Source organism: Thermobia domestica, chromosome 13 (genome assembly GCF_964235325.1).
Source record: "Thermobia domestica chromosome 13, izTheDome1.hap1.1, whole genome shotgun sequence".
Classification (NCBI taxonomy): Eukaryota; Metazoa; Arthropoda; class Insecta; order Zygentoma; family Lepismatidae; genus Thermobia; species Thermobia domestica.
In genome coordinates this window covers 129,033,411-129,057,100 of record NC_137466.1, presented here as the reverse complement: position 1 = coordinate 129,057,100, position 23,690 = coordinate 129,033,411, and the positions used below count along the sequence as shown (strand labels likewise).

Here is a 23,690-nt window from a genome sequence, read left to right as displayed (position 1 = left end):
TTTCGTGTTTCGTCCATTTTTGTAGCTTCTGTGCACAGAAGTATCAAATTCCACGAAATAGCATATTACGAAGAGGAAACATTTTACTGCAGCTTACTTTTGCTCAATATGAGACCTATTCACGCAATATATGGGAATCCCTATGTCATATGGACAATCTCTTGTACACTCGTTCATCATATATGATCTTCGCATTTTTGGATACTACATGTTGTTTCTTTACATGCCGCCTGACTGTCCAATACACAGTCGTTTTAAACCTAATTTTTGGTCAAAGTTATTTTTCCATTTTCAAACACTCGTAACTTGGACAGAAAGCCGTTCATTTGACATCCATTACCATTAGTCTAGAAGATTCACCTGTGATACGTTAAGGACTTCATTTAAATTCTTCTCCCGAGAGTTTATTCTGGGCTGAGACAAAGAGATCAATCACACATGTATATACCTCTGTCTTTCGAATTCGAAGTTTTCTTGTAACTTGGAAGATTGCTATTATTTTTGATTGTTGAAATCTTGTACTTGATTGTTGTTCGTTTTCCTCATTCAACGTTTGATAAAATATTTGAAGGAATACTCCAGTTTCTTTGGGAGGCACCCTTGCGTAGCCACTGCAATATATCTGATTGTACACTAATGGGATCTACGACTAAAAATAATTGGCATTCTCTTTTACCAGACTTTGATCCGATGTTCTGTTCTTCAGTTATGGTTGTTTTTAGTTTCTTTCCGATAAATTTTCGTGTGATCAAGGCGCCGAAGGGAGGCATTTTTGTCACTCAGAATGGTGTATAGGCCTACTTTTCGTTTTATATTCGTGTCAGGAGTCGCCTCCTGAAGTTTGATATGTTAGTTAAGTTACACTCTTTATATATAGGGGCGCCATTTTATGTATTAAAACCTAAGGTTTGTTTAATAACGTCAATAGCTAAACTGTGAAAATTTCTTTGCTCAGAGAAAGAATTTTAGTTCTTGTAAGAATTTTTGTCCATTAAAATGAAGCTAAATATATACCAATAAATCAATATAGCTACATTTTAGAAATACAATAGGCACTGATTATTCCAATACTTCTCTAAAACACACGGGAACAATCACAGCCCAAGAGCGCCTTGCGTAAAGGGCGTGCTGTGCCCTTCAAGGGTTCTTTACCAACAATTATAGTATGTATTCATTATACACAACTGTGCCAAACAGAAAAATAAAACCATTTCTCTTTGATGTGGTTTCGCAAGGGCGCCTTGTGCAATGGGCGCACTGTACGCTTCGCGGGTTCTTTACCAACGGTAACAGTACGTATTCATTGTACAAAACTGCCATATAGAAGAATAAAACCGTTTATCTTTGATGTGGTTTCGCAAGGGCGCCTTATACATAGGGCGCACTGTACCCTTCGCGAGTTCTTTACCAACAGAAACAGTATGTATTAATTGTACAGAACTGTACCATACAGAAAAATAAAACCGTTTATCTTTGATATGGTTTCGCAAGGGACCCTCATGCAAAGGCGCACTGTAGTTATCACGGGTTATTTACCAATAACAACTGTTAGAATTTATTATATGCAAATGAACCTTTATATATAATGTGATGTTTCGGAGGGCGCACCGGGACATGTCCCGGTGTCCCGGTGGGCCAGCACGGGCCTGGTTATAGGGTCGCGGTGGCTCAGTGGTAGAGCGTTCACGTCTGGTGCATGGGATCCCGGGTTCAATCCAGCTCCCGCCAAGTGAACTTTGTGGTAGACAAACACCGTGTGAGTGGGTTTGCTCGGGGTACTCCCGTTTCCTTCCACTTTCTTCATTCCACCATTTCATTCATTTCTCATCATCACCGTCTCCTTTAGTCTAGCCGGCATAACCGTGGGACGTAAAACTCAAATATCTCTCTTTTATGAATGGTTAGCAATATAACGTAATAGAATGTCTAAACTTTGGGACAAGAATAGTGTGATAGTCGGTTTTACCAAGGTGCTGCGACTCTACCCTTAAATCCTCGTTAAATTGATTTAATGAATAAACCGTAAAAGAAAAGGAAAAATAATACGGTTATCGGCAGATAATAGAAAATATGTAGTGTTTCAAGAAAGTAATATTTCCAATAAGGATAACTAATGTTAAGTGTATCTCCATAGAAGAAAAGGGTTAAATTCCTATAAGCCCCTCCATGCCAAAAAATGTTCTAAGGTAAGTGAACGAAGCGAAACCTAAACTAAACTAACCTATTCATAAGCCATGTTGAAAAGTTGGCGGGTTTAACGATTCAGGCCTATATGGCGAAGAAAATATCTTTAAAGCAGTTAAAGTAAGTTAGAAGGAAAAAATATACCAGTAATTATGATGCAAATATAGTTTATGGATCCATACATAAATTATTGCGTACAGTCCTAGTTTAAATGAACATTTTTACATTATGGTACATTCACTTCTTTCATTAGGAATTTCATTCTTACTACCTTAGAAATCGCCGTAAGAGTGCACTTTGTGTAGAACATTCATAGGAACCGATACAATACATAGCAATACGAGCAATTACACTCTGTTAATTTTAACAACATGGGTCCGAACCATGGTCTGCAGACCCTACCCAACTTATTCCTACTTTGTGTCATGTCAACAACATTGCAAAATCACTTGTTCTGCATAAAGTGCACTCTTGCCGAAATTGCTTCTTAAGGGAGGAGTTGCATTACTAGGTGAAGAATCACTCCGGAAAAGCTTACCCTTTATGGGCATAAATACTGTGTGTGTACATTTACGAGGGTGGATTTGAAAGTTCGTGACTTGACTAGAAGGAAGAGATTATTTTGTTTGTATTTTGCATACATTAGCCGCGCCGTTGGTAGTCACTGTGTAAAATTTAATTTCTCTTTTATTTTAGATGAGGAGTTTATAAGGCGCTAAGTCAGCAGAAGTGACGAAAATTTGTGACATGGAGCATCGAGCTGTCATTAAGTACCTGCATAGATAATGGTTAACACAACACCAAAGAAATTTCATATGGACATTGTGGAGATACTAGGTGTCTCCGCTTCCTCGTATTCCATGGTGAAAAAGTGAATAGCTGAATCTAAGCGTGGCAGAAACAGCATTGAAGATTACCCCCTCAGTAGCAGGCCTCCAACATCGACCACTATAGAAATTGTCAATCAAATTTGTGACCTGATTTTGAATGACAGCAGATTCAAAATCAGAGAGATAGCTGAGACACCCGGTATTTCCTATGTGCGAGCACAAAACATAATCGTAAACGAATTAGGGTTTTCTAAGGTGTCCGCGAGATGGGCACAGAAGTTGCTTTCAGTTGAACACAAACGCAATCGACTCACCCTTTCCCGTGATTGTTTGTAACTGTTTGAAAGTGAGATCTGAGGGAGTTTATTGGCAGATTTGTGAGTATGGACGAGATACGGGTACACCATTAGACACGTGATTCAATGTATAATAGAAACGAAGCAATGAAAACGACCTGCATCTCCTGTCCCAAAGAAAGCCAAGCAAGTTTTGTTGAATAACAAGGTTATGGCGTCATTTTTTGGATGCTAGGTGCATTGTCCTGATTAATTTCTTGAAAAAGGGAAAGACTTACAATTCCAAATATTACTGCACCCTTCTGCGACGTTTGCGTGAGGTAATCAGACTTCATAAGCCAAGAATGCTGCGAAGAAAAGTATTGTTTCACCAGGACAATGTCCGCCTTTAATATCCCTTGCACCAGAAGTTCATTCCTGGGGCTTCGAACTTGTCGCACTCGCTCTATTCACTGATCCGGCCCCCTCGGACTTTCACTTGTTTAGAAATCTGAAAAAGTTTTTGAGGGTCAGCGATTTTCTTTGGATGTAAAGGTAAAAAGTGCTGTACTGGGATAGTTTGCAGGGCTCGAGGAATCATTTTTTAAAAGTGGTATAGAAGAGTTACCGAAGAGGTGGCATAATTGTACCTCGGTTGAGAGAGATTGTGTGGGAAAATGAAACATAACTTATCCAAATATATTCTAATTTTGTAGATCAGGCCTCAAACTTCCCAATCCACCCTCGTACTATAAAAACGACAGTGCGTAAACCACGAAACAAGCTTTGCTAGGTAACCAGTAAAACCACGAAAATGCTATCTAACGAAGTCAGAATAGAAGCACAGCACAGGGTACGTCCTTACGAGGAAACTTTTTCTGGTGTCACACGAAATGTGGAACGAGACTGTAGTCAATCGATTTGTGTTAGAGAACACGAAAATCCATAGGCGGGAAAAAACCCTCGATCGCAACCGTTCCGTACTTATGGGGGGAAGAGTGGGGGCACTGCCGACACAACACGTTGTGGATAATGAGACGAAATATGGCGCGAGTTCGGATGAAAATATGCATAGAAGCCCAGCTAAACATATACTCCAATGTAACATTACATTCGACAATACTCTGACAACTGAGGGCAGAGGCGTAGCACATAACGACAGAAGAGGGGGCGGATAAGCAAGTAAAATGGTCATATAATTGAGGAAAACGAAGAAGCAAGACGTCAGTGGAATGGTACAGTAATTAATAATACATGGTCAAGTAATAAATCACAAACTATAGACAGCGTGTAGACGTCAACATAAAGCAGAAATGGAAGAGAGCTATGGAGGGGATTGACCGTAGAGTCCGGACCTCCTCTCCTTTTAACGTCCGATGTGTATAGACTTATATATATTGTAATACCTTTGGTAGAGTCAATAATGGACCGAGATTTATCCCCTTCACCAATTTATTATAAAATTTGATAAATACAAAACGTCTTTGATTTACAAAGAGCAAAATAGTGTCTATCTTGTTAATGTCCAAATAAGAGGAGAATAGGTGTTTTGCACGGTTCTCCTTCTCTCAGGGCAATCTCCAAGGCACCTGCCGGTTCCAGTGAGTCTTGAAGGATAGTCCCCTCAGCTCAAGGCAGCTTCGCGAGGCTTGGTTGTAGAAAGGACCCCTATTCCAGTGCGACCTCGGGAAAGGATAGGAGTACCCCTAGTCCAGTGCGACCTCAGGGTGGTGTAGGTGATTTGATCAGTTGGACGACTGATGCTGGGTCTCTCGGTGGTCCTCCTTTTATTTGTCCTCTTCGGGTCCTTCCGTGAGGTCCGTCTTTTTTCGGCGTTCCTCGGTGTCCTTCGTGTCGGTTTCTTGTCTGCTTGGTTGTTTATAATCAATAGCACGTGTTGAGTTGACACGTGCGTCTGTCGTGATGTGGGGATCCTCACAATATGTAGGCATTCATTTTCATATGTTTATGGTGATGGTGATATAAAAGTAAGAAAACAATATATGCCCCTGTGTATGCACAGTAAAGTCCATTACACCACTATATATTGAAAGATCAGTTCAGGAAGATTGGGGCCGTTGCCCCCTTGCCTTTCTACTCTCCACCCATGTACTTGACCATGTCCATGATATATTACTATGCTATTCCTCTCAAGTCCAGCTCATATGTGTTCATACCTTCTATGGAACTTCTCCCCTGCGCTATACTCCACGCTACCCGCCCTCCTCCTCTGTCATTACGTGCTACGCCTCTGCCCTCAGTTGTCAAGGTATTGTCGAATGTAATGTAACATTGTAGTATATGTTTAACTGTGCTTCTATGCATATTTTCATCGAACTCGCGCCATATTTCGTCTCATTATCCGCAGCGTGTTGTGTTGACAGTGCCCCTTCTTTTCCCTCCATAAGTATGGAACGGTTGCGGTTGAGGGTTTCTCCCGCCTATGGATTTTCGTGTTCAGTAACACAAATCGATTGACTATAGTCTCGTTCCACATTTCGTGTGACGCCAGAAAAAGCTTCCTCGTTAGAAAGTAGGTGCGTTAGTGTTGGTGGGTAAACGAGGATAATGAAAGGCACTTCATATGGCATAAAAACGCATGCCTTATGTATGACACATCTTTCCGCCATTTCTATTGTTACGTGTGATCACTTTGTACATTCCTTCACATGGCACTTCACTTTATCATTGTTGGCTTATTAAGGAGCGTCATGTGTTAAAGAGTAAACTACACATATATTAAACATCTTTACAGTTTCAGTGTTTTCCCTAATAGTGTTTTAATTTTTCAGTCATACTTTTCATTTTCTGTAGTACGCTAACTTAAAAAAAAGAAAACGCACTTCAGATAATTCACCATCTATTATCTATAATTGTGCACACCTTTTCTAATTCCAAATCTCAGAATAGTGAATGGAATGATTGAGTACATGAAGTTGAACCATAAAAAAAAAGTCTAAGTTCTGTTTCATTTTACTTCATTAAACCTCTGAAATCATTACTGGCAATATATCGACTGAACAGCGAATATTCATGATGATAGATTCGTATGAATAGATGAACATTAATAATAATAGCGAATATTCATAAAAATAGATTCGGATAGCCAGAAGTCCGGAAAGTTGGCTCAGCAGACAGACAATAATAAACCCAGGGAACAAGTTCAAGGCAACATATTCCATTCTGGATGATCACCCACACAGAGGAAGTCTGTCCACATTGTAGAGGTCTGCACGGGCCGGAATTTTTTAGCCCGAGCCGGCCCGGCCCGTGAATTTACAGTGTGAGGCCCGACCTGAGTCCGAAATATGTTTTAGCATTTAGGCAATTTTGGCAGGATAATTTTGTGAACCGGTAGAACTGGCATATTAGAAAATTTCCATATTATAATTGCTTCAGGTCTTCATGCAAAACATGTAATCGTGTGGTGTGCTGTGTCCATACTTGAGATTGTGGGGCCAGGGTTTTGGGGGGAGGGATGTGTTATCTCAGACAGCAAGGTGCTTGAAAATGAGTTAATTCCTGTCATTCAAGAGATGTTACGGCCTGCATTCACAAATCATTGCTTTACGGAAGATGGTGCACGCCCGCATCGCACAACTGCCATTTTCGAACTTCTGCAAGAACACTTCGAACAAAACGTTATCACAATGGATTGTCCAAAGTGCTATGGCGTCGTCTCGCTCCCTACTTGCCATTAGACTTCTTATTATGTGGTCACTTGAACCCTAAGACCATGTTTACCGCACGAACACTAAGACCCTGGGCGAGCTGAAAATATGTACTGAATATGAAATGTAGGCTATATGCTCCAACATTCTCGCAAAGGTGCTGTCCAATTTTACAATCCGATTGTATAAAATCATATTAAATATGTGTTGTTTCCTATGTTTCTTCAATTTAATGCAAAAATATTTTCGTGTGTCTGTCACGCTAATTCTTACAGTATTTTGCAAACTGCAAAACACTTATAGTTCCGGATTACATACACACCTAGACGAAATTCTTAATAGCATAGACAAGCAGAATACTTGGGGGAAGGAGACAATTAGTTGTGATAAAGAATAGTTTGTACTGTCTATCTTTCTTAGTCCTTACACAATACAACTTTAATCTTAGTAGGTAGGTTACGGACCACCCTGTAGCAGTAGCGGATCTAGCCAGGAGCAAGGGGGCCTAGGCCTCCTCAGTATTTTGGGTGACAAAAATTATTGAAGTATTATATCTTTTATTCTTTATGGAAAATTTTTAAAACATTAGATATTCCTAGTTCCTGTTAACGAAATGCGTAAACGGATTTCGAATTAAAATTATTTGCGTAAACTGATAATTTACTTTTCATAGTCTGGGTTCTGGCTGGCCCCCAAGATTTTATATTTTAAATCCGCCACTGCCCTGTGGCATCCATTCTTTAGAATAATATGTTTCCAAAAAGCCATCCTATATGCTTGAGATATGACAGAAATGCTGAATAATGGGTTATCAAAGATGAATCTCTTCTGTTAACAAGTAATTAGGTTATTGATTTCAGTTTTCAAATAAATATCCCTCATCAGGAGTTTCATGAGAATGTGAAGAATGTCTTCCTATTCTTTATCATTACATCAATCACGGGCTTCACTTTCAGTGAAAATGTGTATACTATATACGGAAACTATTAGTAGTTTCAGTTCTGTTTCGAGAACCTTTGTACTTTCTTCTACATTTTAAGGTTTTAAATAGAGTAATGTACCAAGCAACAAATTAATAAGTCATAATATCTAATTGTACTTTTTTTATTTTACAAATCTAGCATTTTTACACATTTGATATACATGAAATAAATGACAATATAAACTTAACGTTTCATGTAACGGACAAATGTTTTATTTACGTGCATTATAGTTCTATTCATTCAAATGGATTAATTAAATGCTGTACTGTTTATGCGGTAAAATTATTGTTCGGTATTCAATTTCTTTTAACAGTTTTTGCTTGTCGAATATTACATAGTAAGTCAATCTTGTTGCTGTTAACAAGAAAATAATGACAGTAGTATCAAAGTTTGTATATATGTTTGATAATAAACACAAGAAAGAACAGTTCTTTCAAAGAAATTCGTACCTCTTGCTCGATTGAACATGAGAGAATGATGCAAAAAGAAAACAAGAACCATCTCGTCACATTTTCCTGTCTGTATGTATTCCCATGAGGATATATCACAAGAGCTTATCAGGTCAAATATTGAAAGAGGGGAGAAATGAGGAAGACACTACAGGGATCGTGGATGCTAAAGTTTCCTGCATCAAGAGAGGTTCGAGCTTTGCCTTGTAAGTTGTAACCTTCTCACCGGGGGGGAAAGAAACGAGAAGGGGGTGAGAGATATCCCAATTCTGAAGTCGCAGGATTTTATAGCTGTGTTTTATGAGCCTGTTCCTGGTTTCGGCTTGGAATTCAATCTAGAGTGCAAGCCGTAGCGAGGGCAATGGCTCACGAGCTGCCCTGGCAAAGAATCAACCTGCACGCTTAACTTGGCCACGAGAGCTGCAATTGAAATTGTTCCACTGAGAAAGAACTTAAAAACACCGAAAGGAAAATGTAATTAGAACTTGTAAAAGCTGTGAAGGTGATGAAGTAAAAAGAAAGGAACAGATACAAAACCGTTTTTTATGGTCTCACAGAACAGTACCCAACTTTTCGGATTGTTGATTCCAGGGACTTATCAAATGCACAAAGTTTGAAAAGTAATTCAAGACTTAATAGTGTTAGAATGTTAGTGAAGTTTCTTCAACGAAATCCTAAAGGATTCAACATTTGTATTGTTAGGAAAATTATCGTATATAATAATACATAAAATAATAAATTTACCAAAGTAGAGATGAGTACAAATTTATTTATTTTTTCTCTAAAACCAATATTCAACAAAACTGATTAGTTATAATTGCAAAGTATTTTTTTAAAGCCAAGTTTTCATTTTAATTATGCAAAACCAATTTCTCTTAATTATCTTCGAAGTTAAAACAGAAGTCCTAAGGGAAAGAGTTGGAAAAAACGTGGGTACACTATCCACGTACACTCAGGGCCGTATTTACGCATGGGCTAATATGGATTACTACCTGGGGCGGCAAGTTTTGAGGAGCGGAAAATCTTTCCCGATTATTATTATTATTATTTTCATACTCCGGTTAAGGAATGTATCATGCTCACGCATAGATGACACTATTAACTGATATTCTCTACCTCCACATAAAAATTTTACTTACATCTAACATTCTGTGACAAAGGAAAGAGTGGTGAAATCTTCTGGATAACCGAATTGTAAGATAAAATCAAGATGAATTTCCTCTTGTGAGCAAGAAACAATGTGAGCTAGCAGCACGGCGGGTAAAGGCACCTAACCATTGATATTAAGAGGGCGGCATATGTCGGAGCGGCAAAAATGTTTAAATATAACCCTGAGGAGACCCTATATAATACTCCGATTCAAATAAAATTCACATAGAAGAATATGTATCTGTGGAGCGTATGAAGCCATGCAAATCTTGGTTTGAAGGTTCCAGTATACTAGCGACCGTAACGGACAGATTAATCATAAGGTATGCAGCTAGTAGTTTGAAGATCGGTGGGCAACAGGATGAGTGTAATTGTGTATGACTATCCGTTCTGGGTGGATCAGAGTATGTGTCTTCAACGCCAGCGAAAACCTATTGTGCAACTATAGTATTCGTGCCGAGTCGTGAAGCTTGACCTAGGTCTATCGATTTCACCACCCAATAGAACGCGAGGGGGTGTTCCAGTCGTCAACCCCCACCCATCAAATTTTGTCAGTGTCGTCTCTCGCGCTACACAGAAAACATCTCCCGAGAGTATAGTGTTGTCGGATTGGCGCCAAATTCCGTTTTTACTTGTTTTTTTTGTTGCGTTATATTTTCGTTGTTACTATTCGTGTTATTGTTACCGTTTTTGAATAATTGTTACAGTGGTTATTGTTGTGCAGTGTTATTATTGGTAATTTTTAAATGCTTTTTTTAATACTCATTTTCTGTCTCTTTAAGTTTGGCAACATTGTTAGTGAATTTCAGCTGTTTGACGTTTCCCCAAGTGTGCGCTCGGGAAGCGACTCCACGAATTGTACCGAAGTTTTCCGATGCATCGGAGCTCAAGCAAAATATTGCTGGGATTGGTTTAGAGCCCAAGCTTCACGACTGGGCGCGAGTACTATAAGCGACTTCAAGCACGGTTGTATAGTGGGGTGCAAGATGGTCGTTTTGACGAATTGCAACTCCAGTGCTCCATTGGTGATGTACACGATGGCAAGCACAAGGGTTCCCACAGAAGCTATGCATGCCTCCATGACACATCGATGAACACCTGAATAAAAATATCGCTCTAGCAGCCCTAGAGCTGATGCGACGGCGACCGCCAGTGCAATCAGAGCCACAGTGTAGGCCTACCACATGCAAGCGCCGAATCAATTATTAGAGACAGATTATGTCCAGCTCCTGGCATCGACTCATCGTCATGTCTTCAATGATATTGTGCAGTGATGTAGTGTTTGGGAACGCCAGGATGTTCACCATCCCCTATTCACAGGAAAATATACATATTTTATGTATATTATTTGCTTACACATAGCTTATCGCTATTATCTCCACCGAAATTTTCTCTTCTGGATCCAAATCATCCTTCCCTCGCCCGGAGAAATGGAAGCACTGCGCATGCACGTCGCTCATATGTATATTTTCCTTCTTGCCACTTGCGTCTTTTACGCCACTTTGGATGACTTTGGCATTTCGGAATATCACTCTATGCTACTGATATCGGAATAAATCCCTTACCAGGGAACTGTACGAATCGGGCACTCGAGTTGCCGGACGAGGTGCATCACATGTGAAAGAGGATGTAAAAAAATGTCCATATGCAAAATTGTAGCGGCTGAGGGCAACATGGGCGAGCGTGAGAGGTGGAGGAAGTGGGGCCTACAGTGGGACTTAATAACACAGAAATATGCAGAATCACACGTTTCGCTCCCAAATGGTGAAAGAAATGCATGTAAAATGTATAGGAAGTGGAACATAAGAAGAGGTGCTATATTGTTTGGTATATGGACATCATGGGCGCCATCTTGAAAGTAGCCATCTTGAATTTGAATTCAAAATGTTAAATGAAAAGTGGGGCATATGGTATATCAATTAAGACTGAAATGTTACCAGAAATACTTTGGTGTGAATAATTTTATAGTTTCTTTATTGTTAGTTGAGAAATACGAACATGCAACAACGTCTGGAGGGGATTTATGGACATAGGCAACATAACCAATGTTTCATTTGAGTCCTGTTAAGGTACAAGTCAATTGTCCAGCAAAGAATACATGACAAAAAGATATACTGTACGCATATGACAGTGATCGTGTGGAAAACAATATTATCTAAACTATTCGCAGAATGTAGTCACTGGATGCACCTCTATAAGAAGAGTACAAAAAGTGTGTTCACATGCAATTCACTGGGAATGTTGCAGGGGATAAAGATTGCTGTCTGTGTGTGAACAATATACGTACTTGCCTAAAACACGTTTCATTTCACCGTGAGTCGTTTGAAATACAATAACATGAATCATAACATAAGCAATTACAAGTGAATATAGGCGCAAAAAGATACCGTACCAGTCTATGAAACACAGTTGATGTGGAGGGTATCGATAAGAATGTGCTGGAAGCAAAAGACATTTTTGCAGTGTGCACACCTGACGAAGCTGGGATTAGTAGACTGATCTTCCTGACAATCTGCTGCTATGTCAGAATCAAAACAAAAGGTCATTGGAGTTTGGAATTTCCCGGGTGTTCTTCAAGATATCCACCTACGTAGAAGGCATGCTTAATGAAATTAATGAACCGGGAAGCACGAAATTGAAAATGAGTGAAAGCTTGGAGACGGATGAAGTTGTCTCGATGCCAGATACAGAACCCATTAATATTCAATGCGGCGTCAGTGATAAATCGCACATATTGCTTGTAAGTGCGAAAGAATCTAACGTCTAGAGGTTGAATAAGTCCAGTGCATTTGGGGGTATGAGTTGTTTGTGAAGGACAACATTATCTGGAAAAGTAGAATGTATCAATTGCGCATCTTTGTTACAAGACCACGAATCAACAAGCAGCAAAAGGCGATTTTCCATCACAGTTGGCCAGAATACGTTTTGGAGAAATAACTTCAGATCATTCTTGCTCATATTTGCAGTTTTTCGAGCAAATGCCTTGATATTCGAAAGAGTGTCTCGCATATTCGCGGGGAATTTACCTGTAGGTTCAGCAGATATTAGAAATAATGGTGATAACCAGGGCCCGGAATTTGTTGACAAGTCAACTTTTCTCTGTTACGCATAAGACAAGGCAGATTCTAATAAAAACGTTATCCACCAACTCTAGGTTCTAAAAATGTATATTTTTAGGGTCAACTTTTGGTCACTTTTTGCCGGTTTGAAGTTTCAGGTCATTTTTTAATATTTTAACGTAAATTTTAGGTCACTTATGGTCTTTTTATTCTTTTTCTTCTACATAAGGAAATCTTAAAATGAACACTGTTTACGGATGTGAAAAAGACGAAGTTAAATAATCGCTTTTCATGCTTCCTGACTATTTGGGTGGAAAAACTGCATTCTTAACAAACTAATGGAAACTAAGCTGTAGCTGGTTGACGAAAGGTGGAGGTTGGTAGGTGGCCGATCGGATAGTTTTGGGTTGTTGATCACAAAGGATGTGATCATATGAATAACTAAAAATGAATTAGAAGGCGTACAAAGATTTTAAACACGGTTTTTATCTATTATTCTTATGTAGTCTACACTTGCGAATTTTTATTGTTTAAGTGTGCTTACTGGTTTCAACTCGGGAGTGAATTGACACTTTCAGTACGTACAATGTCGTACGATGGACTGATCAACGAACATAAATGATCAATGGACTGCAACTAACTGAAACAAAACTTTTTGAATATGAGTGACAAACGTTAATTAAAATCCAATGGATATTTTAAAAATGTCAATGTTTTACGAAATAAACATTTAAGAAAACACAAGTTTTAACGTCAATTTTTGTGAATTTTAGGGGCATTTTACATGAATTTTAGTGTCATTTTATAGGTCACTTTCTAGAAAATTTTAGGTCAACAAGATCCGGGCCCTGGTGATAACAGTTTACCATCCATTGCGATAATCGGCATTATCATATAAGAGTGCGTAACTGCTGTCGGTGATCGAATGCCAGAATACACCCGTTTGACGCCTTAAGTTGCCAGTGTTCTGTTTAAATGCAGTTTCTTATCAAATCGACTTTGATCTGTGTTAATCACTTGGCCTAAATTGAGGTTTTGTTCCGCGATTATAGCCTTTGTTTCCTCGACAAACACGTCTGCAGTTCTCTGTAATTCTTGCTCACTTTTGGCAGATTTGGACACGGAGTGCGTAATTTTGCGTGACACAATATTGTTACGCTTTTTAAATTTTGCTACCCAGGAAGACGATGCCTTGAAGTTAAGAGTTCAGTTGGATCAATGCCTTTCTTTACATTCATCGCCCACATTCGAATTGTCCTATCGTGAATTATTCCATTCATGGCCCGCGTTCGTTTAAAACGTAATAGCACCTCGTCGTTTAGTTTGCTGATGGACGCTTTGTTGAGGTTGCGTTCAAAAGTACGAAGGGGCTTCAGATTCCCCTGTAGAAATTTGTACCGTGAAAATACAGACGATGCTTTTCTTCTTTTACCGGATGTTTTTTTCTGTCTCAATCCAGTAATTATAGGCTTTCTCTAACTATCCCTTCGTACATTTCGTAGGTTGTTTTGGTGGAGAAGGGGCGTATGACGAACTACTACTCTGCTCACAACTGCTGTCTTTTGGAGAATGAGTTGACGCATTCGCTACACAAGATTCTTCGCGATGGTCACTGTCAATCTCATTCTCATCTGCTGGACACTCGTCTATAACTAATGTTTGATATTCTTCGAGCACCGTATCGTTATTTACTAATAAGCGTCTGATGCGTTCAAAAGCATTACGATCTTCTCGACGGGGATTATCATCGGACGTCCCAAACTCACGAACTAATAACGCTACCACTACTTGGGTATTCGTGTTCACGAACAGGACCCAAATACCTTCTACACTTCAAGCACTACAACACAAAACGTCAATTTATAACACTTATTTACCAGGAAGTGAAGGACCTAGGTCACATTAAACTTCGCATTAGTCACCTTCTTGCCTCTATATTTTCGTCTACTTGCTGCTAACGCACGTCAGTTATTCAAATCGGTCGCGCAGTCTTTCTCTGTTAGCCCAGAATATTGTCGATGGCTCTGTACTACCTGGTCCGACCTCTATCGTTTGTAACTTTTTTTTTTTTTACGCACAACTAGTTTGCATCTAGCCACAGAGTTTATAATGATCTACATTGAAATTGCAATTGAAATGTAATGCAACAAAAAGCCACATTTACAATATTTTATATTACATTATGTTATAATATTAAACAATTAAGTCTATAAGTCACAGCATTATAATATCAGTCACTTATTCCGACATTCTTTGTGTTGTCCAGTGTTCAAACCCCTACGTGCCAAAGTTTCATCATTGTAGGCTTGTAATGCAACACACAATACATACGAATCAGAAACTGTCGTCAGCCTCAACCTAATTACCTTTGGATTTTTTATTCTTAAGGTTTATTTCATGGGTATGTGACATTTGTTTACCCATCTCTGTGCTCTTTCTTACCTGCTCGTCTTTTCAAATTCACAAGACAGTTACAATATCAGTTTTCACACCAATGAATTTCTGATGAAATTTCAGTCTTAATTGATATACCACATGTCCCACTTTTCATTTAACATTTTGAATTCAAATTCAAGATGGCTACTTTCAAGATGGCCCCCATGATGTCCATATACCCCACAATATAGCACCTCTTCTCATGTTCCACTTCCTATACATTTGACATACATTTCTTTCACCATTCGGGAGCGAAACGTGTGATTCTGCATATTTCTGTGTTATTAAGTCCCACTGTAGGCCCCACTTCTTCCGCCTCTCACGCTCGATCATGTTGCCCTCAGCCGCTACAATTTTGCATATGGATATCTTTTTACATCCTCTTTCACATGTGATGCACCTCGTCCGGCAACCCGAGTGCCCCATTCGTACAGTTCCCTGTAAGGCAAATAAAAGATGGATGTATACAGTGAAAAGAGTCTTTTCTGTCTCGGACATGTGCGTTTCCATAGCAGCGATGGAATGGATTACAAATTTTGTGACCCGTGACCCGGAAGACCCAGAGGTAGTCAGACCCATTACTCACTAGATCCGTTTTTACGACGGATCATGGCCCGAAGTAACCCTATCTGGCCCTGTGATCCGGACAGACTTTGAGTGACCTGATTTGGCTCAGAAGACCTGTAAACCAGAGTAGACCTATGACCTGATGCGATCCGGAATCCAAACTTCATACATATGGGGAAGATGTGTGAGACTACTAATGTAACGCCAGCAAACACGATTTTTCTCTCATTGCATTTTCACTAAATAAATTTGTCTTTCTCGCGTGCTGTTTGCGCCTATGTATTGCACTGAAAGAAGACTACAAGATGTATCAGAGTACTAACGTGTCAGAATTTTTACAGAAAAGATAAGCTACATGTTTCTGTTATGAGTGATCGTCAAACTTTAATCAACTTGTAAAATATATCATTTAGAAATATAAAATATACCGCTGAGCCCAAATAGTGTTTTGTTAATTCTTTCAAAAAGCATGTAACGAAACACGAATAAACTTGAAATTATACCTAAAATATTCAAGGCATGGTATCTTGGTTTAAAAAATGTCACCTGAGAATCAAACAAATGAATGTTCAAAGCTTAAATAACGAACATCATTAATCAACTTATAAGATTCTTCAGTAATACTACAGAGATGATATTTCGGCTGCTTCTGAGTTGCCGGGTCTTTTCTAGTCATCGGGTCTGCCCGGGTTACTTACTAGGTTTGTTCGGATCACCGGGTGTATCAGGGTCCGAGAAACGAGATCCGGACAAAGGTCGTGACCGAAGTAACACGGAGACTCATGACCCATTCTATCACTGTTCTGTGGACATGCAGGTGTAATCTCGTGCAGTCTTAATATTTCTCACGTAGGAATACAATCTCAAATGCCATTCACATGCCACTCAAAAGTTTTATCTTATAAAGTTGTAGACTTCTTACACCTTTCCCCAGTTTTTTACTATTACTATTACTATTACTATTATTATTATTACTACTACTACTACTACTACTACTACTACTACTACTACTACTACTACTACTACTAATAATAATAATAATAATAATAATAATAATAATAATAATAATAATAATACAAGTTAATTGACTCTAGTTGATTTGCTTAGAGGGATGTCTGAATAATTCTAATTTTAGAAGAATGGACTCAAATGACACTTTAAAAAATAAACAAAAACCAAAGAAGTGAATACACTAGAAACTAAAACATTACAAGGATAATGCTTTGCGTTTGAAAAGGGATGGACAATTGCAAGCCCTCATGCCATTATTAAATCAGTAAGAAGGTGAATGGCAAATAGGTACAACTCCCAGTTATTTGACGATAATAAACAATAATTAACTTGTCGTTTAAATTACAAGAGAACTGATAAATAAGTTTTATTTTGTAAAACATCAATCTCTATATCTAACGCACCATATAATACACGCCTTTGCTCCAATATGTAGTATTTACAACTGAAAATCGGTATCGATTCAATTGCAGGACGAAGAAGGAGATTACTGGAAGCACACAACTTGACTTCATTACTCTCCTTTGGCGTCCTGGGTAATATTTTGGGAACTGCGAGTGTAAGCAGCAGAAAGGAGTATTGCAAACTAACCCAGTCCACATACCTCATGATTTTTATATTTATATTTTCCTATTCGTTTATTTGGATCATGAAGTGATATCGGTTTTAATCAGCTATACAACATTGAGAGATCGAATATAAAAATCACGATAGATCCATTCAAATACCAGAATTACAGAAAGAGGATCATTGTCTGTCCTCGTCAAAACGTTAGTTTCAAGGGGGTAAGAACTTAATGTGAAATAAAATGCATACTATATCCTAGGGCCGTGCTGGGATATTAATGAGGGCGGTGGACAAGTCTACTAAAAGGGCGCCTATACAAACGGATATATATATATATATATATATATATATATATATATATATATATATATATATATATATATATATATATATATATATATATATAAAGAGAGAGAGACTTTGAAAGAAAGTATGGGTGCCATTTTATATCAAAATCACCACCAAATTTGTTTTAGTATTTGGTCTAGGAATTAATTCGTGCGGTTGGTACGCACACATTGAAGCTGTAGTACAAACACAAAATACATAAATACCTTAAGAAAAATATTGTCCATCGCTAGCCACCACTTTCGCCCATCTGTCAGGCAATGTACGGATTCCGTGGCGAAAGAAGTCCTCATCCTTGGAAGCGATCCAGTCAGAGACCCATGTTTCGATATCTTCTGAAGAAGTAAACCGCTGTCCAATCAAATCGTTGTTCATGCAATCGAACAAGTAGTAGTCCGAAGGAGCAACGTCTGGTGAATACGGCGGGTGGGGTAAAACTTCCCATCCGACATTTTCTAAATAGGTTTTGACCGGTTTTGCGACATGTGGGCGAGCGTTATCATGTTGAATAATAAGTTTATCATGTCTGTTCTCCCATTCTGGTCGTGTTCTGGCCAGAGCTTGCTTCAAACGCATTAATTGTCGTCGATAACGTTCTCCATTCATAGTTTCACCCGGTTGCAGCAGCTCATAGTACACCACACCTTTCATACCCCACCATATGCACAGCATAACCTTTGCACAGTGAATATCTCGTTTTGGTTGTGATGGACCTGGTTCACCTGGTTTCACCCAGGCCTTTTTTCGTTTAGGGTTCTCGTAATGGATCCACTTCTCATCACCCGTAATAATTCGATGCAGAAACCCCTTTCTGCTCTGTCGTTGAAGCAGCAATTCGCAAATGGTTTTTCGTCTTTCAACGTCTCTGTCTTTCAATTCATGTGGAACCCAATGTGACATCTTTTGAATCATTCCCATGGCTTTCAAGCGTTTGGAGACTTGTTTGATCAACGCCTAATGCTGCTGCAAGTTGTTCCTGCGTTTGACACGAATCCTGCTCGAGCAATGCTGTCAATTCTTCGTCTTGAAATTTTTTTGGCTGTCCAGCTCGCTCTTGGTCTGCCAAGCCGAAATCACCACTTCTAAACCGTGCAAACCACTTCTGACACGTTCGCTCAGCTAGAGCATGGTCACCATACACTTCCACCAAAATACGATGACTTTCAGTCGCACTTTTCTGCATGTTAAAGTAATGCAGCAGGACACCCCGCAAAAACACTTTATCAGGCACAAATTGCGCCATGTTCACTTAACTACAAACTGGTGTTGTTGACGCTTTAATCCACTGCCCTATACTACGAACGATACGCGATGACAGGGGTTTGCAACACATGTGTGGATACACGGAACTGTGGGACGCTCCGTTCGTTGCGCCATCTCTTGTCCACCCGCACGAATTAATTCCTAGACCAAATATTAACGTAAATAGCTAACCTCGAATCGAAATCCTCTTTACTACAGAAAAACTTTTTAGTTCCTGTAATAACATTTCTGTCAAATAAAAAGAAGCTAAATGTATCAACAACTTTATATAGCGCGCCTATGGACGCAAGAGGCTCATTGCAAAAGCCCTCCATTGATTTATGTCCTTAGAAAACTGAACTCATTTTCTATTTTATATTTCAATCTCTGCGAGAACCATTTTAATACTGTCCTCCCATCTGCACCTTGGTCTTCCTAACGGTCATTTTCCTATTTGGATTTCCAGTTACAACTTCGAAAGCGTTTCTAATTTCTTCCATTCTGGCTACATAAAATGTCCATTTGAGCCTCCTAGACTTGATGACCTTAACAATGTTTGGTAAACGGTATAAAATTATGCAGTTCCTCCTTATGAAGTTTCCACCTTTCCCCATTCCCGTTCATTTTGGAGTTCGAATATTGGTTTAAGAATCTTTTTTTTTTTTTTTTAAATACTTTCAGTGTGCGGCGATTTTCCCTCAGTCAGTTACCATGTTTCGCAACCATACAACACAACAGGCATGATTATCGTTTTATATTTTGAGCTACAAATTCCTCAACAGAATTAGCGACAACAAAAGATTTTTAACTGAATAATAGCACGAAATCCCTGTTTTCAGTTGACAATATTTTTTTTTTTTTTTTTTTTTTAGTGTTTATGGTTTTGGTCTGTTAATAATGATAATAGATATTTGAAAGTATCCACTTTGTCGAAAGAAAATATTATTTGGTATTTTAACGCATCAATAGAATGCAGTATTACGATCCCGACAAACTTCCATTTATTCAGTTTTCTCTGCATTCACTTTTAAGCCTATATCCCTGCAAGCGTTAATTAAGATTTCTGCATTTCTTTCTATTATTCTATCATTACTTATTAAATTTAAATCATCAGCATACGCCATAACCTGGCAAATACAATTCAGCTCTAGGACCTGATTGCTGTCTCTGTTCTCCAGAACAAAGTTAAATAATAATGACGACAACGCATCTCCTTGTTTCAGGTCATTCTCAACGTGAAAGCTCGTGAACAAGAATTTCTCTACTCGAACCTTACTTTGGGATTCATTTAAACATATCTTAATTAATCTACCTTTTTCGGTATTGCAAATTCTGTAAGCATTTTGTACAATGTTTCCCTCCTACCAGAGTCTAAAGTCAATGATTGATGTGCCAGGGTGTTGTATTCTCTCATTTTTCAAGTATTAGTCAAATGGTAAATATCTGGTCGATATTTGATCGATTTTACCTAAATCCGTTCTGATAATTTCCAATAATTTCATCTGCGTATGGAGTCAATCTTGCTAACACAATGTTTAAGAGGATTTATTGGATGTTGACAGAAAAGAAATGTCTCGATAACTATTAAATCTGTTTTGTTGCTTTTCTTCTGAATTGGAACAATGATTGATTCTCTTCAATCTTGTGGTAATTCCTCCTTGTTCCAGATAATGAGTTTGTGTATCTTGCTCTACAATTTTCCCCCTCCAGCTAAAATTAAGTCAACCAGAATTTCGTCTACACCCGGAGGTGTGTGTTTGTTTTTTAAAATAGCGATTTCAATTTCTGTATGGGTAGGTTCTGGAATATACGGTTATGCTGCATGCATTTCACTTTCTCCCCACGCATTAGTTTTTGGCTATGTGTTAAGCAAATCGTCAAAGAAATCTTTCCATCTACTTAAGATGCTATCTTTATCAGTGAGAACTGTTCCTTTAGGTTTCTTTAATATATAAGCACGAAGTTGATAGCCTTTCTTAAGTTCGTTGATGCATTTATACATGTCCCGAATGTTTTTGTTTTCACTATTATCTTCAAGTTAATTAATTTTAACTTTCAAAAGTCGCATTTCTTTGTTCTAAAAGTTTTAGAAGTTTTAGAAGTCACTGCCGGATGACAATGAAATTTTATGTAGTTATTTCGTTCGGATTTTGTAGCCAACGCAGTTTATTCTGTTTTCTCTTCTCTGCTACTTTAGTACATTCCTGGTTGGACCATGAATGCGTGCTACGTATTTATGCGTGCTCCAATATTTCTTTTGCTGAAATTTTAATGTTATCTCTAATTTCAACCAAGTATCGTGAACACTAGTGCACTCCGAACCGTCTAAAACAGAAAATCTATTCGACATTTCAATCTGGCTCCCTCTTACCTGACTCTCCTCTAATTTCTTTAAATTAAACCGCTCCGTCTTCAGGTATTGAATATTTCTTTTATTCAACGACAGTCTCTCTCTTATTATCGCTGCTACCATGTGGTAATAAGTATCACAATCACCTCCTTTGAACGACCGAATATCAGTGGTGCAAGACTGTTTTCTTCTGTCTACTAAAACGTGATCAGTTTGAATATGTGTTTTTCCATCTGATGAAGTCCAAGTATATTTATGAATGTCGCGATGTTGGAATTTTGTAATCTTCACGATAAGGTTTCTGGATATTGCCCAGTACATGAGTCTAACACCATTGTCACAACCTTCCTTATGCAAACATTTATTCCCTATAATCGGTTTGAAAATACCCTCTTACCTTACTTTCACATTGAAACCGCCTAACAGAATTTTCATATGGTATTGCAGGAGATGATCATTTTACCCGTTCTATTCTTTCGTAAAAACTGTATTTTTTTAAATCGCCATCCTTATTTTCTGTTGGGGCATGTGCATTTAAAATAATATTACACCACCGACCCTTAAGAGAAGTAAAAGAAAATATATCATTAACAAATTCAACCTATGTAATTGCTGATATTACGTATTCGTTTGTGAACGGAAAGCCCTGTTTCTAGTTGGTAATTTTTAATTTGTTCCCCGTAAAAGAACGTAAAATTTCCCGATTTGACTCCTACATTTTCTTCTCATCTAACTTTCTGATATCCCACTAGGTCCAATCTCTATTTCTAAACTCACTTTTTACAAATTTTAACGCGCCTGACATATAGAGACTTCTTATATTTCACGTTCCAAATCTTATGTCGATTTTACTTTGCGGAATTCGTGCCAAGTTATCAGTTCAGATCCGAGGATTCTGCGAACTTATCTGAATAATCCTTTTTTTTACAGAATGAGGTTGTTAGCCTCACACCAAATTCTCAAGCTGGATTATCACCTCTAGTCTGTCCGCGACTGCTTATTCAGTATATTCGCAGCTAACCTCTATATCCCAGAGGCCTTCTCCTCGATCCACAACCTGAGGACGCGCCGTGCCGTGATGACAGGAAGACCACATTTTACGGAAATTAATACAGCTATATTTCAGAAATACAACAAGTACTGATTATCCGAACACTGCTTTAAAACACACAGGAACAATCAATATGCTCGGATATATGGATGAATATAAGACAGTGAACGCTTCGATGCCGTAAAAATCGTAAATTAGAGACTAGTGTCAGTGTAGTATTACATAAATGCATCGTACGTTTGACTATCCGAACTATTCTTGATGTATCACATCGTTTCGTTTTATACCTATATAACTTTATAATATTTTTGTAAGTGATTATACTCTTTACCTGTTCTCTGCCAATAGCAACTGTATGAATTCATAATACAAAACTGAAATACAGAAGAATAAAATAAAAAAAATAATAATGTGATATTTCGCAGGGCATCCTATGTAAAGGGCGCCTTGTATTCTTCACAGGTTCTGTACTACCAGTCGGTATTTGAATTTATTAAACAACGCTGGTATACAGGATAACTAAAACCACTTTCTATAATGTGATGTTTCATAGGGCGCCTTATGTAAAGAGCGCACTATACCTTTCACGGGTTCTTCGCCAACAGTAACTGTGTGTATTTATTGTACAGAACAGTGCTATACAGAAGAGTAAATAAAATCGTTCATCTTTGATGTGGTCTCGGAAGGGCGCCTTATGTAAAGGGCGCACTGTACCTTTCACGGGTTCTTCGCCAACAGTAACTGTGTGTATTTATTATACAGAACTGTGCTATACAGAAGAGTAAATAAAATCGTTCATCTTTGATGTGGTCTCGGAAGGGCGCCTAATGTAAAGGGCGCACTGCACCTGTGTCGCTTAACTATTAAACACATATATAATTAGTTCTCTATAATATATATATAGTTGATAATATATTACATATATACTTTCAAGTGAAAATTTCGCTCCTTCCCGGTCTAATCCGGGGAAAAAAGAATAAAAAAAAAATCCTAACGGTTTCCTTGAATAGAGCTACACAAGTAACAGGAAAAATATAGAGACTATTCAATAACTTGTGAATAAATCTTTGTATTTGCGAAAATTAAACATAAAAAAAAATAATTATCTTGGTTTTAATTCTTTAATGAGTTCCCTTAAATTCTTTACAATTTTTGTACAATTTTTATACAATATTAATATTCTTGTTCATATCAAATTATATTCTTCGACCTACTATCTTTTAGGCCGTCAGTTCATTTAGCCGAGCGGCCAATATCCATTCCGGAAGAGGACTCATTCGATCCCCGACCGAAGCAAACCTAGTATTATATTTGTCGCCAGCTTACTCGACTAGACGACTGTTAAAAAATGGGACCTAGTAGAAGACTCACTCGATCTTTTACAGGTTAAAAAAGAAATTACTCTTTCAGCTTTAATTCAGCTGTTCCTACTTAAAATTTCTTAAATAATAGAAAAAATCCGCAGCTATTCATCACTCAGATAGCTGGGTTAAAAAAATCAGAAATGTCCCCTCATTT

The 23,690-nt window shown here is 38.2% G+C and overlaps 1 protein-coding gene across 2 annotated transcripts in view; it reads left to right on the top strand.

Annotated features, from left to right (window-relative positions):
• Nucleotides 1–2,032: 2,032 nt before the first annotated feature.
• LOC145668494 (E3 ubiquitin-protein ligase ZSWIM2-like) overlaps nt 2,033–23,690 on the top strand; it is a gene marked incomplete at its 3' end in the record, with an annotated part of 229,351 nt that continues 207,693 nt past the window's right edge. For both annotated transcript variants that reach the window (XM_081736448.1, XM_081736447.1), the window contains 1 exon segment: nt 2,033–2,186.